Source organism: Nomascus leucogenys, chromosome 3 (assembly GCF_006542625.1).
Source record: "Nomascus leucogenys isolate Asia chromosome 3, Asia_NLE_v1, whole genome shotgun sequence".
NCBI classification, from domain to species: Eukaryota; Metazoa; Chordata; class Mammalia; order Primates; family Hylobatidae; genus Nomascus; species Nomascus leucogenys.
Genome location: NC_044383.1, coordinates 97,831,769 through 97,846,841, shown reverse-complemented (window position 1 = coordinate 97,846,841; position 15,073 = coordinate 97,831,769). Strand labels below are relative to the sequence as shown.

The following is a 15,073-nucleotide window of genomic DNA, read 5'->3' as shown; positions in this document are numbered from 1 at the left end:
CTTTTTCTAGTAGAGATATTTTACTCCTTTGGTTAGATTGATTCTTATATATTTTCTATCCTTTGTAGTTATTGTAAGTAGGGTTGTTTTCTTAATTTTTTTTTCAGATTGTTTGCTGTTGGCATATATAAATGCTACTGATTTTTGTATGTTGATTTTGTATCCTACAACTTTACTGAATTCATTAATTTTTTTTTTTTTTTTTTGAGACGGAGTCTCGCTCTGTCGCCCAGGCTAGAGTGCAGTGGCACAATCTTGGCTCACTGCAAGCTCCGCTTCCCGGGTTCACGCCATTCTCCTGCCTCAGCCTCCTGGGTAGCTGGGACTACAGGCGCCCGCCACCACGCCCAGCTAATTTTTTTTTTTGTATTTTAATTAGAGACGTGGTTTCACCATGTTAGCCAGGATGGTCTCGATCTCCTGACCTGGTGATCTGCCCACCTCAGCCTCCCAAAGTGCTGGGATTACAGGCATGAGCCACCACGCCCGGCCCATTAATTATTTTTAACAGTTTTTTTGGTTGAGTTCCTCAGGCTTTTCTAAGACCATGTCATCTGCAAGCAAGGCTAATTTGACTTCTTCCTTTCCAATTTGGATACTCTTTATTTCTCTGTCTTGCCTCATTGCTCTGGACAGGACTTCCAGTATTACGATGAATAAAAGTGGTGAAAGTGGGCATCCTGGTCTTGCTCCAGATCTTAGAGGAAAGGCTTTTAATATTTCCACATTGAGTACAGTGTTAGCTGTGGGTTTGTAATATACATTCTTTATTATTTTGAGGGATGTTCCTTTGTTGAGGGTTTTTATCGTGAAGTGATGTTGAATTTTATTTAATGCTTTTCCAGCATCTGTTGAAACAATAATAGACTTTTTTGTTCATGATTCTGTTAATGTGATGTATCATGTTCACTGATTTGCTTATGTTGAACAGTCTGCATCCCTGGGATGAATTCCACTTGATCATGGTGAATGATTTTTCTAATGTGATGTCGAATTTGGTTTGCTAGAATTTTGTTGAGGATTTTTGCATCTGTGTTCATCAGGGATGTTGGCCTGTAGTCTTCTTTTTTTGGCTGTGTCCTTGTCTGGTTTTGGTATCAGGGTAATGCTCGTCTCATAGAATGAATTTGAAAGTATTCCTTCTGCCTCAATTTTGTTTGAAGAGTTTGAGTAGAATTGTTATTAGTTCTTTATATGTTTGATGGAATTTAGGAATGAAGCCATTAGGTCCTGAGCTCTTCTTTGATGGAAGACTATTATGACTTCAGTCTCCTTACTCATTATTGTTGTATTAAGGTTTCTCTTTCTCCTTGGTTCAACCTTGGTAGGCTGTGTCCAGGAAATTATCCATTTCTTCTAGGTTTTCCAATTTGTTGGTGTATAGTTCTTCATAACAGTCTCTCATGTATTAGCCTCTTCATAATAGTCTCTTTGTATTTCTATGGTCTCAGTTGTTTTATCTCCTCTTTTGTTTCTGGTTTTATTTGTTTGGATCTTCTCTCTTTTTTCTAGACTAGCTAAAGGTTTGTTAGTTAATTTTATCTTTAAAAAAAAAATCTTTCATTTTGTTGATCTTCTGTATTGGTTTTTAGTCTCAATTTCATTTATTTCTGATTTGATCTCTACTATTTATTTCCTTCCACTAATTTTGGGTTTGTTTTGTTTTTTTTTTCTGGTTCCTTCAGGTATACCATTAGGTTGTTTATTTGAAGTCTTTCTACTTTTTGACATAGGTGTTTATTGTTATAAACTTCCTTCTTAGTACCACTTTTGCTGTATCCCATAGGTTTGTGTATGTTGTGTTTTCATTTCCATTGGTTTCAAGACATTTTTAAAGTTCCTTCTTAATTTCTTTATTGACCCATTGGTCATTCAGGAGAATGTTGTTTAATTTTCATGTGTTTGTGTATTTTTCAAGCTTCCTTTTGTTATTAATTTCTAGTTTTATTCCATTGTGGCCAGAGAAGATACTTGGTATGATTTCTACTTAACTTAAATTTGCTGAGACTTGTTTTTTGTCTCAGATATGATCTGTTTCGGAGAATGTTCCATATGCTGATGAAAAGAATGTGTTTTCTGCAGCCATGGGTAAAATGTTCCATAAATGTTGATTAGGCCTGTTTGTGTACTGTGTAGCTTAACTCCAGTGTTTCTTTGTTGATTTTCTGTCTGGATGCTCTGTCCATTACTGAAAATGGGGTGTTGAAGTCCCCTACTATTACTGTATTGCAGTCTATCTCTCCTTTTACATGTATTATTTGCTTTATGCACTCAGATGCTCTGATGTTGCATGCATAGATATTTATAATTGTTATATATCCTCTTGCTGAATTGACCCTTTTATCACTACATAGTGACCCTCTTTGTTTCTTTTTACAGTCTTGATAGCCTATTTTATCTGATACAAATATAGCTACTCCTGCTTTTTGGTTTCCAGTTGCATGGAATATCTTTTTCCACCCTTTCACTTTCAGTCTGTGTGTGGCTTTATAGGCAAAGTAAGTTTCTTATAGGCAGCATATAGTTTAACTCTTGCTTCTTTATCTGTTTAGACAGAATTCATTCTGCCTTGTAATTAGAGAATTGAGTCCATTTGCATTCAGTGTTATTGTTGCCAAGTAAACTTACTACTGTCATTTCATTGCTTGTTTTCTGTTGTTTTAGAACTCCTTCCTTTTTTCTTTTCTTACTGTCTTCCTTTGTGGTTAAGAGATTTTCTCTGGTAGTATGTTTTAATTCATTGCTTTTTAGTTCTAGTGAATCTATTACAGGTTTTTGCATTGTGGTAACCATGAGACTTACAAAAACATCTTAATTACAGAACAAAGAATAGAAATTTTTTTTAAAAACCCTCTTTTTTTTTCCTCAGGTCCAGCTTTATTACCTAATACAAGTCCAACCTCTGGAACATTCAAATACACTGTTGCAAAGTTTAATTAAAAACACAATTTACAAATATTTAATATATTCTAAAAAGCGTTTCTAAGTTAAGAATGAAAAAGTATGTACATAATATATAATCAAATACAGGCGGCCTCAACTTCCACCAGGTCCATATTCAGCAACATTCGTCTTTTTAGGTTCTTCAGTATCTTCTGTCAAATCCACAAAGTTGTTTTCCATGACGGGGGAAGGGATAGAAATCCCCATTGCTTTTCAAACTCCATACGTGCTTACGATATCACCTGTAGTTACTTGCTGTGCAAGTTCTTTAAGATTATTGGTCACTTGTTCAGTGAGATGCATTTCTCTGTATGAGGGACCCAAGAGACAGATCATGTTGGGAGGGGGTCTGGTGTTGAAACGTTCATTCTGGGCTTCCTGGAGCTAGCTCCCTGAGCAATCTGGTGGTCTTATCAAGTTTCTTCTGGAATATTTCAGCTTCTTCAGAGTCAAAAACTTCAACTGGAACGCCAAAGTTTGTTACTGCTTTCAGCGCTATGGGCCTGTCTTGAAGTATTGGAGTCCAGACACCACCCTGGTGGCTCTACTTCTGTAATCTCCATTTCTTTTGCTGTGTCAAGTGTCCTAGTATGGCCTTCCATCTTCAGGCAATGACATCTAAACCTCTTGTAGGGTCCTGAAATGCTCTCCTTTTGTTAAAACATCCAGTAAACTATCTGCCATCACATATGGATAATCTTGGCATGTGGCCAAAAACTCATGGCTGCTGAAATCGCTTGGAAGATCTGTGTCTTCCCCATAGGTTGAATAGATTAAATCAGAATCATTCTTGTTGATATTCGCATATGTGGAGTCATAATGTGGTGCATAAGAACTGTAGGGCCCATAATTCAAATATAACACTGGAGTGACTTTGTTCTTTTATCCTCTTTGAATCCCTGCAAAGTATTCACACCAGACTGAAGTCTTCCAGTTGTCATTCCCAGTCTCACAGGGCAGTAGCCTGGCTCTCCTACAATGAGATCCACAGGATGGAGAAGTCCCAACATTGTTGTTCCGTCTGGTTTTCTTCTTTCCAATTTGCACTGACTGTTCACAAGCTGCCTGGTCAGCTTTCCTCCAGATTCCTTCACGATGCAGTCATGCTGCTCATGCTCTCTCTCTGAATTATTGCTTTTAAACTTATCTTCAAGCATGTCTTTGTCTTTCTTTTTATTTTCTTTGCTGGGACTCTTGAAGGCGTGTGCTTTGGCATCTCCAGAGTCCTCTCTCTCTTGGCCAGCAGCCTCTGTCCTCCCCACTCTGTGAGGTGTCTGTTCTATCTTTCTGCTTTTGAGTTTTCTGCAAGTCGGCCATGAAGTCTATGCTCTGCTTCAGGCTCTGAATTCTTTCATGTCTAAGAATTTTCATCCCTGAGTGCAACAGCTTCTTTGCAGCTTCAGAATAAATGGTCTCTGGTTTATTGTAAATCATGGCATTAGTACACATTAGTTTGAAGATATCCTTTAGTTTTTCTGTGGACTGGTAGTCATTGTTCTTGATCTTTTCTTTCTTTTTTTTTTTTTTTTTTTGAGACGGAGTCTCGCTCTGTCGCTCAGGCTGGAGTGCAGTGGCGCAATCTTGGCTCACTGCAAGCTCCGTCTCCCGGGTTCATGCCATTCTCCTGCCTCAGCCTCTCCGAGTAGCTGGGACTACAGGCGCCCGCCACCACGCCCGGCTAATTTTTTGTATTTTTGGTAGAGATGGGGTTTCACCGTGGTCTCGATCTCCTGACCTCGTGATCTGCCCGCCTCGGCCTCCCAAAGTGCTGGGATTACAAGCGTGAGCCACCGCGCCTGGCCCTTTTCTTTCATTTAAAATCCATTGGGTGTTTAATGATCATGGAGTAGCCAGGAGCAGTAAAATCAGTCACAGGAAATGGAAAGAAAGCACTTGGATCTTTTCTCTGCAACTGTCTTGCCAGCTGATTCAGAGCTTCTTGAAGGGGTATCTGTTCTACTTCTTCTTGTTTGGCTAAAGTGCTTGTGAGAGGCTTCTCATGGGGCAAGTCTAATCTCACAGGGGCGTGACACTGGAGGTCTTTTTCTGCCTCATTCTCCACCCCGTCTCAATCTCGCTTCTTTTTATCCTCCTTAACTCTTATCTGTTTTCTCCACTTTTCTTCCCCTGGAACCTGCTTGTCTCCTTTCTTTTTTTCCGCTTTCTGTCCTTGTGTTTGTCATGATCGTTTTTTGTCTTTGAAGAGGCTGGAGTTGTGCCCCGAGCTGCCCGTGGAGAGTTCGGTGACTTCGTTCCCTCCTACTTTGAGGACCAGCTTCAAGGGCTTCTCTACATACTCCTGGTAGAGGTGTTTGTCCGACTTGTGCTTCTTGTGCTTCTTATCCATGTCCGACCGGGCCCCGGTGCTCACCCCCGGCGTCAGGCCCAGGCCGTGCGGCCCCGCTTCCAGTTCGGGCCAGGCGAGCCAAGGGCGGGAGCGGGGCCTGCATGGCCCCTCTCAAGAAGCTAAAAAACCCTCTTTACTATAACTCCACCACACCCCGCCCCCCACATTTTGACACTATGTTGTGTTAATTTTTATGTTTTTATATTGCGTATCTCTTAATGGGTTGCTATAAGTATTACTGTCTTTGCTAGATTTGTCTTTTGGACTTCATACCAAACAGAGTTACAAATGGATTGTACACCACAAATTGCAGTAATAGAGTGTTCTGGTTTGTGTACTTAATTTTACCAGTGGGTTTTATACGTTTACAAGCTTTCTTTTTGTAAGTTAGTGTTTTTTTCTGTCTGGTGGAAGAACTCCCATGTGCATTTTTTTGTAAGGTGGTTCTGTTGGTGGTGAATTCTCTTAGCTTAAGTTTGTGTGGGAAAGACTATATATTTGGCTGGGCACAATGGCTCACACCTATAATCCTAGCACTTTGGGAGGCAGAGATGGGAGGATTGCTGGAGTCCAGGAGTTCAAAACCAGCCTGGTCAACATAGCATGATTCCCATCACTACAAAAGAAGATTTAAAAAATAAAAAGACAAAACAAAAACCCTCTTTTTTATATTTGAAGGATAGCATTGGTCAATATTTTATTCTTAGATGGCATTTTTTTAAAGCATGTTGAAGATGGCATTCCACTCTTTCCTGGCCTTTATAGTTTCTGTTCTCTGTTGCCAGACAAGTTGGAGCACTTGTATATATCATTTACTTCTTTTCTCTTGCTGCTTTCTTTGTCCTTGACCTTTGAGTGTTTGATCATTATATAACTTGGGAGTAGTCTTATTTGCATCAAATCTATTTGCTGTTGTCTTACCTTTATTCCTGTGCCTGGATATTTATCTTTTTCTCAAATTTTGGGATTTTTTTTCTGTTATTTCTTGAAATAAGCTTTTTACCCCTTGCCCTTGCTTAACAAGAGCCCTCGCTCTTAAATACCAATAAATTTCTTAGATTTTGTCTTTAGAGGTAATTTTCTATATCTTAAAGGCAGCCTTCATTACTTTTTTTTTTTTTTATTATACTTTAGGGTTTTAGGGTACATGTGCACAATGTGCAGGTTTGTTACATATGTATCCATGTGCCATGTTGATTTCCTGCACCCATTAACTCGTCATTTAGCATTAGGTGTATCTCCTAATGCTGTCCCTCCCCCCACCCCACAACAGTCCCCGGAGTGTGATGTTCCCCTTCCTGTGTCCATGAGTTCTCATTGTTCAATTCCCACCTATGAGAGAGAACATGCGGTGTTTGGTTTTTTGTCCTTGCGATAGTTTACTGAGAATGATGTTTTCCAGTTTCATCCATGTCCCTACAAAGGACACGAACTCATCATTTTTTATGGCTGCATAGTATTCCATGGTGTATATGTGCCACATTTTCTTAATCCAGTCTATCGTTGCTGGACATTTGGGTTGGTTCCAACTCTTTGCTATTGTGAATAGTGCCGCAATAAACATACGTGTGCATGTGTCTTTATAGCAGCATGATTTATAGTCCTTTGGGTATATACGCAGTAATGGGATGGCTGGGTCAAATGGTATTTCTAGTTCTAGATCCCTGAGGAATCGCCACACTGACTTCCACAATGGTTGAACTAGTTTACAGTCCCACCAACAGTGTAAAAGTGTTCCTATTTCTCCACATCCTCTCCAGCACCTGTTGTTTCCTGATTTTTTAATGATGGCCATTCTAACTGGTGTGAGATGGTATCTCACTGTGGTTTTGATTTGCATTTCTCTGATGGCCAGTGATGATGAGCATTTCTTCATGTGTTTTCTGGCTGCATAAATGTCTTCTTTTGAGAAGTGTCTGTTCATGTCCTCTGCCCACTTTTTGATGGGGTTGTTTGTTTTTTTCTTGTAAATTTGTTTGAGTTCATGGTAGATTCTGGATATTAGCCCTTTGTCAGATGAGTAGGTTGCAAAAATTTTCTCCCATTCTGTAGGTTGCCTGTTCATTCTGATGATAGTTTCTTTTGCTGTGCAGAAGCTCTTTAGTTTAATGAGATCCCATTTGTCGATTTTGGCTTTTGTTGCCATTGCTTTTGGTGTTTTAGACATGAAGTCCTTGCCCACGCCTATGTCCTGAATGGTATTGCCTAGGTTTTCTTGTAGGATTTTAATGGTTTTAGGTCTAACATATAAGTCTTTAATCCATCTTGAATTAATTTTTGTATAAGGTGTAAGGAAGGGATCCAGTTGCAGCTTTCTACATATGGCTAGCCAGTTTTCCCAGCACCATTTATTAAATAGGGAATCCTTTCCCCATTTCTTGTTTTTGTCAGGTTTGTCAAAGATCAGATAGTTGTAGCTATGCGGCATCATTTCTGAGGGCTCTGTTCTGTTCCATTGATCTATGTCTCTGTTGTGGTACCAGTACCATGCTGTTTTGGTTACTGTAGCCTTGTAGTATAGTTTAAAGTCAGGTAGCGTGATGCCTCCAGCTTTGTTCTTTTGGCTTAGGATTGACTTGGCGATGCGGGCTCTTTTTTGGTTCCATATGAACTTTAAAGTAGTTTTTTCCAATTCTGTGAAGAAAGTCATTGGTAGCTTGATGGGGATGGCATTGAATCTATAAATTACCTTGGGCAGTATGGCCATTTTCACGATATTGATTCTTCCAACCCATGAGCATGGAATGTTCTTCCATTTGTTTGTATCCTCTTTTATTTCATTGAGCAGTGGTTTGTAGTTCTCCTTGAAGAGGTCCTTCACATCCCTTGTAAGTTGGATTCCTAGGTATTTTATTCTCTTTGAAGCAATTGTGAATGGGAGTTCACTCATGATTTGGCTCTCTGTTTGTCTGTTATTGGTGTACAAGAATGCTTGTGATTTTTGTACATTAATTTTGTATCCTGAGACTTCGCTGAAGTTGCTAATCAGCTTAAGGAGATTTTGGGCTGAGACAATGGGGTTTTCTAGATATACAATCATGTCATCTGCAAACAGGGACAATTTGACTTCCTCTTTTCCTAATTGAATACCTTTTATTTCCTTCTCCTGCCTGATTGCTCTGGCCAGAACTTCTAGCACTATGTTGAACAGGAGCGGTGAGAGAGGGCATCCCTGTCTTGTGCCAGTTTTCAGAGGGAATGCTTCCAGTTTTTTCCCATTCAGTATGATATTGGCTGTGGGTTTGTCGTAGATAGCTCTTATTATTTTGAGATACGTCCCATCAATACCTAATTTATTGAGAGTTTTTAGCATGAAGCGTTGTTGAATTTTGTCAAAGGCCTTTTCTGCATCTATTGAGATAATCATGTGGTTTTTGTCTTTGGTTCTGTTTATATGCTGGATTACATTTATTGATTTGCGTATGTTGAACCAGCCTTGCATCCCAGGGATGAAGCCCACTTGATCATGGTGTATAAGCTTTTTGATGTGCTGCTGGATTCGGTTTGCCAGTATTTTATTGAGGATTTTTGCATCAATGTTCATCAAGGATATTGGTCTGAAATTCTCTTTTTTGGTTATGTCTCTGCCAGGTTTTGGTATCAGGACGATGCTGGCTTCATAAAATGTGTTAGGGAGGATTCCCTCTTTTTCTATCAATTGGAATAGTTTCAGAAGGAATGGTAGCAGTTCCTCCTTGTACCTCTGGTAGAATTCAGCTGTGAATCCATCAGGTTCTGGACTCTTTTTGGTTGGTAAGCTATTGATTATTGCGACAATTTCAGAACCTGTTATTGGTCTATTCAGAGATTCAACTTCTTCCTGGTTTAGTCTTGGGAGGGTGTATTTGTCGAGGAATTTATCCATTTCTTCTAGATTTTCTAGTTTATTTGCATAGAGGTGTTTGTAGAATTCTCTGATGGTAGATTGTATTTCTGTGGGATCGGTGGTGATATCCCCTTTTTCGTTTTTTATTGCATCTATTTGATTCTTCTCTCTTTTCTTCTTTATTAGTCTTGCTAGTGGTCCATCAATTTTGTTGATCTTTTCAAAAAACCAGCTCCTGGATTCATTAATTTTTTGAAGGGTTTTTTGTGTCTCTATTTCCTTCAGTTCTGCTCTGATTTTAGTTATTTCTAGCCTTGTGCTAGCTTTTGAATGTGTTTGCTCTTGCTTTTCTAGTTCTTTTAATTGTGATGTTAGGGAGTCAATTTTGGATCTTTCCTGCTTTCTCTTGTGGGCATTTAGTGCTATAAATTTCCCTCTACACACTGCTTTGAATGTGTCCCAGAGATTCTGGTATGTTGTGTCTTTGTTCTCGTTGGTTTCAAAGAACATCTTTATTTCTGCCTTCATTTCATTATGTACCCAATAGTCATTCAGGAGCAGGTTGTTCAGTTTCCATGTAGTAGAGCGGTTTTGAGTGAGTTTCTTAATCCTGAGTTCTAGTTTGATTGCACTGTGGTCTGAGAGACAGTTTGTTATAATTTCTGTTCTTTTACATTTGCTGAGGAGAGCTTTACTTCGAACTATGTGGTCAATTTTGGAATAGGTGTGGTGTGGTGCTGAAAAAAATGTATATTCTGTTGACTTGGGGTGGAGAGTTCTGTAGATGTCTATTAGGTCCACTTTATGTAGAGCTGAGTTCAATTCCTGGATATCCTTGTTAACTTTCTGTCTCGTTGATCTGTCTAATGCTGACAGTGGGGTGTTAAAGTCTCCCATTATTATTGTGTGGGAGTTTAAGTCCCTTTGTAGGTCACTCAGGACTTTCTTTATGAATCTGGGTGCTCCTGTGTTGGGTGCATATATATTTAGGATAGTTAGCTCTTCTTGTTGAATTGATGCCTTTACCGTTATGTAATGGCCTTCTTTGTCTCTTTTGATCTTTGTTGGATTAAAGACTATTTTATCAGAGACTAGGATTGCAACCCCTGCCTTTTTTTGTTTTCCAGTTGCTTGATAGATCTTCCTCCATCCCTTTATTTTGAGTCTATGTGTGTCTCTGCACGTGAGATGGGTTTCCTGAATACAGCACACTGATGGGTCCTGACTCCTTATCCAGTTTGCCAGTCTGTGTCTTTTGATTGGAGCATTTAGCCCATTTACATTTAACATTAATATTGTTATGTGTGAATCTGATCCTGTCATTATGATGTTAGTTGGTTATTTTGCTCGTTAGTTGCTATAGTTTCTTCCTAGTCTCGATGGTCTTTACAATTTGGCATGTTTTTGCAGTGGCTGGTACCGGTTGTTCCTTTCCATGTTTAGTGCTTCCTTCAGGAGCTCTTTTAGGGCAGGCCTGGTGGTGACAAAATCACTCAGCGTTTGCTTGTCTGTAAAGTGTTTTATTTCTCCTTCACTTATGAAGCTTAGTTTGGCGGGATAGGAGATTCTGGGTTGAAAATTCTTTTCTTTAAGAATGTTGAATATCGGCCCCCAATCTCTTCTGGCTTGTAGAGTTTCTGCTGAGAGATCAGCTGTTAGTCTGATGGGCTTCCCTTTGTGGGTAACCCGACCTTTCTCTCTGGCTGCCCTTATCATTTTTTCTTTCATTTCCACTTTGGTGAATCTGACAATAATGTGTCTTGGAGTTGCCCTTCTCGAGGAGTATCTTTGTGGCGTTCTCTGTATTTCCTGAATCTGAATGCTGGCCTGCCTTGCTAGATTGGGGAAGTTCTCCTGGATAATATCTTGCAGAGTGTTTTCCAACTTGGTTCCATTCTCCCCATCATTTTCAGGTACACCAATCAGACGTAGGTTTGGTCTTTTCACATAGTCCCAAATATCTTGGAGGCTTTGTTCATTTCTTTTTATCCTTTTTTCTCTAAACTTCCCTTCTCTCTTCATTTCATTCATTTCATCTTCCATCAGCGATACCCTTTCTTCCAGTTGATTGCATCTGCTACTGAGGCTTCTGCAATCTTCGCGTAGTTCTCGAAACTTGGCTTTCAGCTCCATCAGCTCCTTGAAGCCCTTCTCTCCATTGGTTATTCTAGTTATCCATTCTTCTAATTTTTTTTCAAAGTTTTTAACTTCTTTGCTGTTGTTTTGAATTTCCTCTCGTAGCTCAGAGTAGTTTGATCGTCTGAAGCCTTCTTCTCTCAACTCATCAAAGTCATCCTCCATCCAGCTTTGTTCCGTTGCTGGTGAGGAACTGCGTTCCTTTGGAGGAGGAGAGGTGCTCTGTTTTTTAGAGTTTCCAGTTTTTTTGGTCTGTTTTTTCCCCATCTTTGTGGTTTTATCTACTTTTTGCCTTTGATGATGGTGATGTACAGATGGGTTTTTGGTGTGTATGTCCTTTCTGTTTGTTAGTTTTCCTTCTGCCAGACAGGACCCTCAGCTGCAGGTCTGTTGGAGTTTACTAGAGGTGCACTCCAGACCCTGTTTGGCTGGGTGTCAGCAGCGGTGGCTGCAGAACAGCGGATTTTCGTGAGACCACAAATTCAGCTGTCTGATAGTTCCTCTGAAAGTTTTGTCTCAGAGAAGTACCGGGTTGAATGAGGTGTCAGTCTGTCCCTACTTGGGGGGTGCCTCCCAGTTAGGCTGCTCAGGGGTGAGGGACCCACTTTAGGAGGCAGTCTGACCGTTCTCAGATCTCCAGCTGCGTGCTGGGAGAACCACTACTCTCTTCAAAGCTGTCAGTCAGACAGGGACATTTAAGTCTGTGGAAGTTCTTGCAGAGTTTTTGTTTGTCTGTGCCCTGCCCCCAGAGGTGGAGCCTAGAGAGGCAGGCAGGCCTCCTTGAGCTGTGGTGGGCTCCACCCAGTTAGAGCTTCCTGGCTGCTTTGTTTACCTAAGCAAGCCTGGGCAATGGCGGGCGCCCCTCCCCCAGCCTCGCTGCCGCCTCGCAGCTTGATCTCAGACTGCTGTGCTAGCAATTAGCGAGACTCCGTGGGCATAGGACCCTCCGAGCCAGGTGCGGGACACAATCTCCTAGTGTGCCGTTTTCCAGGCCCGTTGGAAAAGCGCAGTATTAGGATGGGACTGACCCGATATTCCAGGTGCTGTCTGCTTCCCCTTTCTTTGACTAGGAAAGGGAACTCCCTGACCCCTTGCGCTTCCCGAGTGAGGCAATGCCTCGCCCTGCTTCGGCTCGCGCACAGTGTGCTTCACCAACTGTCCTGCACCCACTGTTAGGCACTCCCTAGTGAGATGAAACCAGTACCTCAAGCAGAAATGCAGAGATCACCCGTCTTCTGTGTCGCTGGGGCTGGGACTCATTACTTTTCATTGTTTTTTTTTCTTTTTTCTCCTCATGTATTTTCAAATAGCCTGTCTTTGAGCTCACTGACTTTTTTCGTTTCATATATCCTGCTATTGAGAGACTTTAATGAATTTTTCAGTTCACCAAATGTATTTCTCAGTTTTGATTTCTGTTTGTTTTCTTTGTATTATTTCACTCTCCTTGTTAAATTTCTCTAATAAATTTCTGTATTACTTTTCTGTGTTGTCCTGTAGGTTATTGAGTTTCCATCATGCTGTTGAGAGTATCTAATGAATTTTTCTGTTCACCAAATGTATTTCTCAGTTTCGATTTGTTTGATTTTTTTTGTATTATTTTGATTTCCTTGCTAAATTTCTCTAATAAATTTCTTAATTACTTTTCTGCATTGTCTTGTAAGTTATTGAATTTCCTTATACCTGGTATTTTGAATTCTTGATCAGAAAGCTCATGTCACTGTCTTCTTAGGATCAGTCACTGCTTCCTTGCTTTGTCTGTTTGAGGTCATGGTTCCCTGTTTTCTGTTGTTTGTTGTGGATATACATCTATGTCTTTGCATTCAAGGATTAGTTACTTATTCTAGTCTTCTCTGTCTGGCTTGTTTTGGTTTTTATCAAATATGCTTGCTTAGAGATTCTTTGAAATTTACCTGTTAATTTTCTTTCTTTTTTTTTTTTTTTTTTCTTAAATCTGCTAGGTTGCTGCCTCCTTTTCAGCACTAGGTAGTACCTTAAGCCCAGGTTTGCCTACATTCTAGTAAACAATCAGAATGCTGCCCATCCTGAATGAGGGAGGTCCCAATGGGGATATCCTGGTAGTGTGTGAAGGCTGGGTAGAGGTTTATGTCCAATGAACCTGTGAAATGAACCTCTTAACAGTGTGGTGCTGCTGAACAGCCACTCCAACTTGGCATCTCTTTTGGCTGAGTTACATAGCAGAGTTTCCAGGACTAGGGATGGTAGTCCCACCTCTGACCTCTTTATATCTGGCGGTTTTCAGGGATATTTCTCCGTTAGGTATTTCCACTGCTCCCAGTTATTAGGACAGGGACAGGTCTCTTGCCAACGAACCCAAGATGGTGGAGAATCCAGTTGTCCACCTCAGTTATACTTTTTCCAGTGTAGCAACTCTGAGTTGGGAAAGTTTTCTGCATGCTTGGTGCTGGACAGATTGAGGGGAGGGGCACTGTGATTTTGAAAGTCTAATTTGCTTTCTTTTGCTCAGAGCTTTTTCACTTCTTTGTGGCCTTGGGAACTGTCTCCTCATATTTGAGTTCTGGGATATTGCTTATGATCGTGTCAGCACTGTATTTGTGGTTTTGGTTTCCTGTGGCAGTGAGTGAAGCCAGCTTACTTCTATACCACCGTTTTACAACCAGAAGTCTCTGTCCATTTTAAAATTTTATTGTCTTTTTATTATTGAGTTGTAAGAGTTGTTTGTTCTAATACAAGTCCCTTATCAAATATACGATTCACAATTTTTTTTTTTCATTCTGTGCGTTGTCTTTTCAACTTTCTTTTAGACAGGTAAAAGCTTAAGGTCCTTTAGTATTCAGCTACCATAAAATATAGTTGAATAATTGACTAGACTTGCATATAATGTTAATTACCAATAATATTTATTTGCATTTGAAGGAGCATTTAGGTTTTTATGTACAAATTTGACCAGACAGTAAGTTTATCTTGATTAACTTTTAATATTGCTTTAAATTGTCTGAGATGAATTTTCATGTCATAATCAGAATTTTTTTTGAGACTTTGGTTTATTTACCTCTCAATTAAAAAACCACAAAAATTAATGTGTGTGACCATTCTGGCTAAATTATCCGAGACTAAAAAGTATTTGTTTTACAAGCCAGAATTTTATTTTTCACTAAGGTTAATAACACTAGTTATTTTTATGACATTTAGTCTGAAAGGTACACATTTTCTTGGAGATTTGTGCTTGAAACTACTATTAGAAGCTTTGTTTTTTAAGACTGAGCTTTTTAGAAATAGTTATACCATGATGTGTGCCTTTGAGCAGTACCCATATAGTTTCATAGTCATTGAAAATCAAGGGAATTGTTGATTTACTTTCTGTAACAATAATTGCAGATTAAATTGCTTATGAACTTTGGATACAACATTTCATCAGATTTATGACATATTAATCATAAAAGAATCATATTAATCATCAAATTACTGTTGTTTAGTTTGGAAGTTGGCCCTTAACCCATTTATGCCTAGTGTTCCATTATTGGGCGGCTAAGCTTGTGGGAGTTATTTATATTCTACTGCTCAAGGTCATCACCAAAGTCTGATTTTTCACACACAGAAAATTGCAACCTCTAGCATAAATGGGTTAATTGATTCCCCTAGTTCTCTTACATAAAGGGGAGATGTGAGGACATTATACATATCTTCATTGTTTATAAGGAGAAAGAAAATAGTTTATAAGGAGAAAGTAAGATTTTAATCCATCAAATTTTCTACTAGACTCAGTTGAAAGCCTTCTTAGAGGCCACCCAATTTGAAAAAGACATCCTGTGCATCAGTTTTACAGTAACAAATTCTTAGTT

At 39.6% G+C, this 15,073-nt stretch overlaps 1 protein-coding gene and 1 pseudogene across 7 annotated transcripts in view; one reads left to right on the top strand and one right to left on the bottom strand.

Moving 5' to 3' along the window:
• Positions 1-15,073, top strand: part of REV3L (REV3 like, DNA directed polymerase zeta catalytic subunit) — a 194,940-nt gene that overhangs the window by 51,316 nt on the left and 128,551 nt on the right. The window lies entirely within an intron of this gene.
• Positions 2,508-5,578, bottom strand: LOC100583980 (annotated as a pseudogene). The gene is made up of 2 exons (XR_178040.2): positions 4,735-5,578; positions 2,508-4,451 (listed from the first exon to the last, which is right to left on the bottom strand). The product of XR_178040.2 is annotated as a bromodomain-containing protein 7-like (transcript).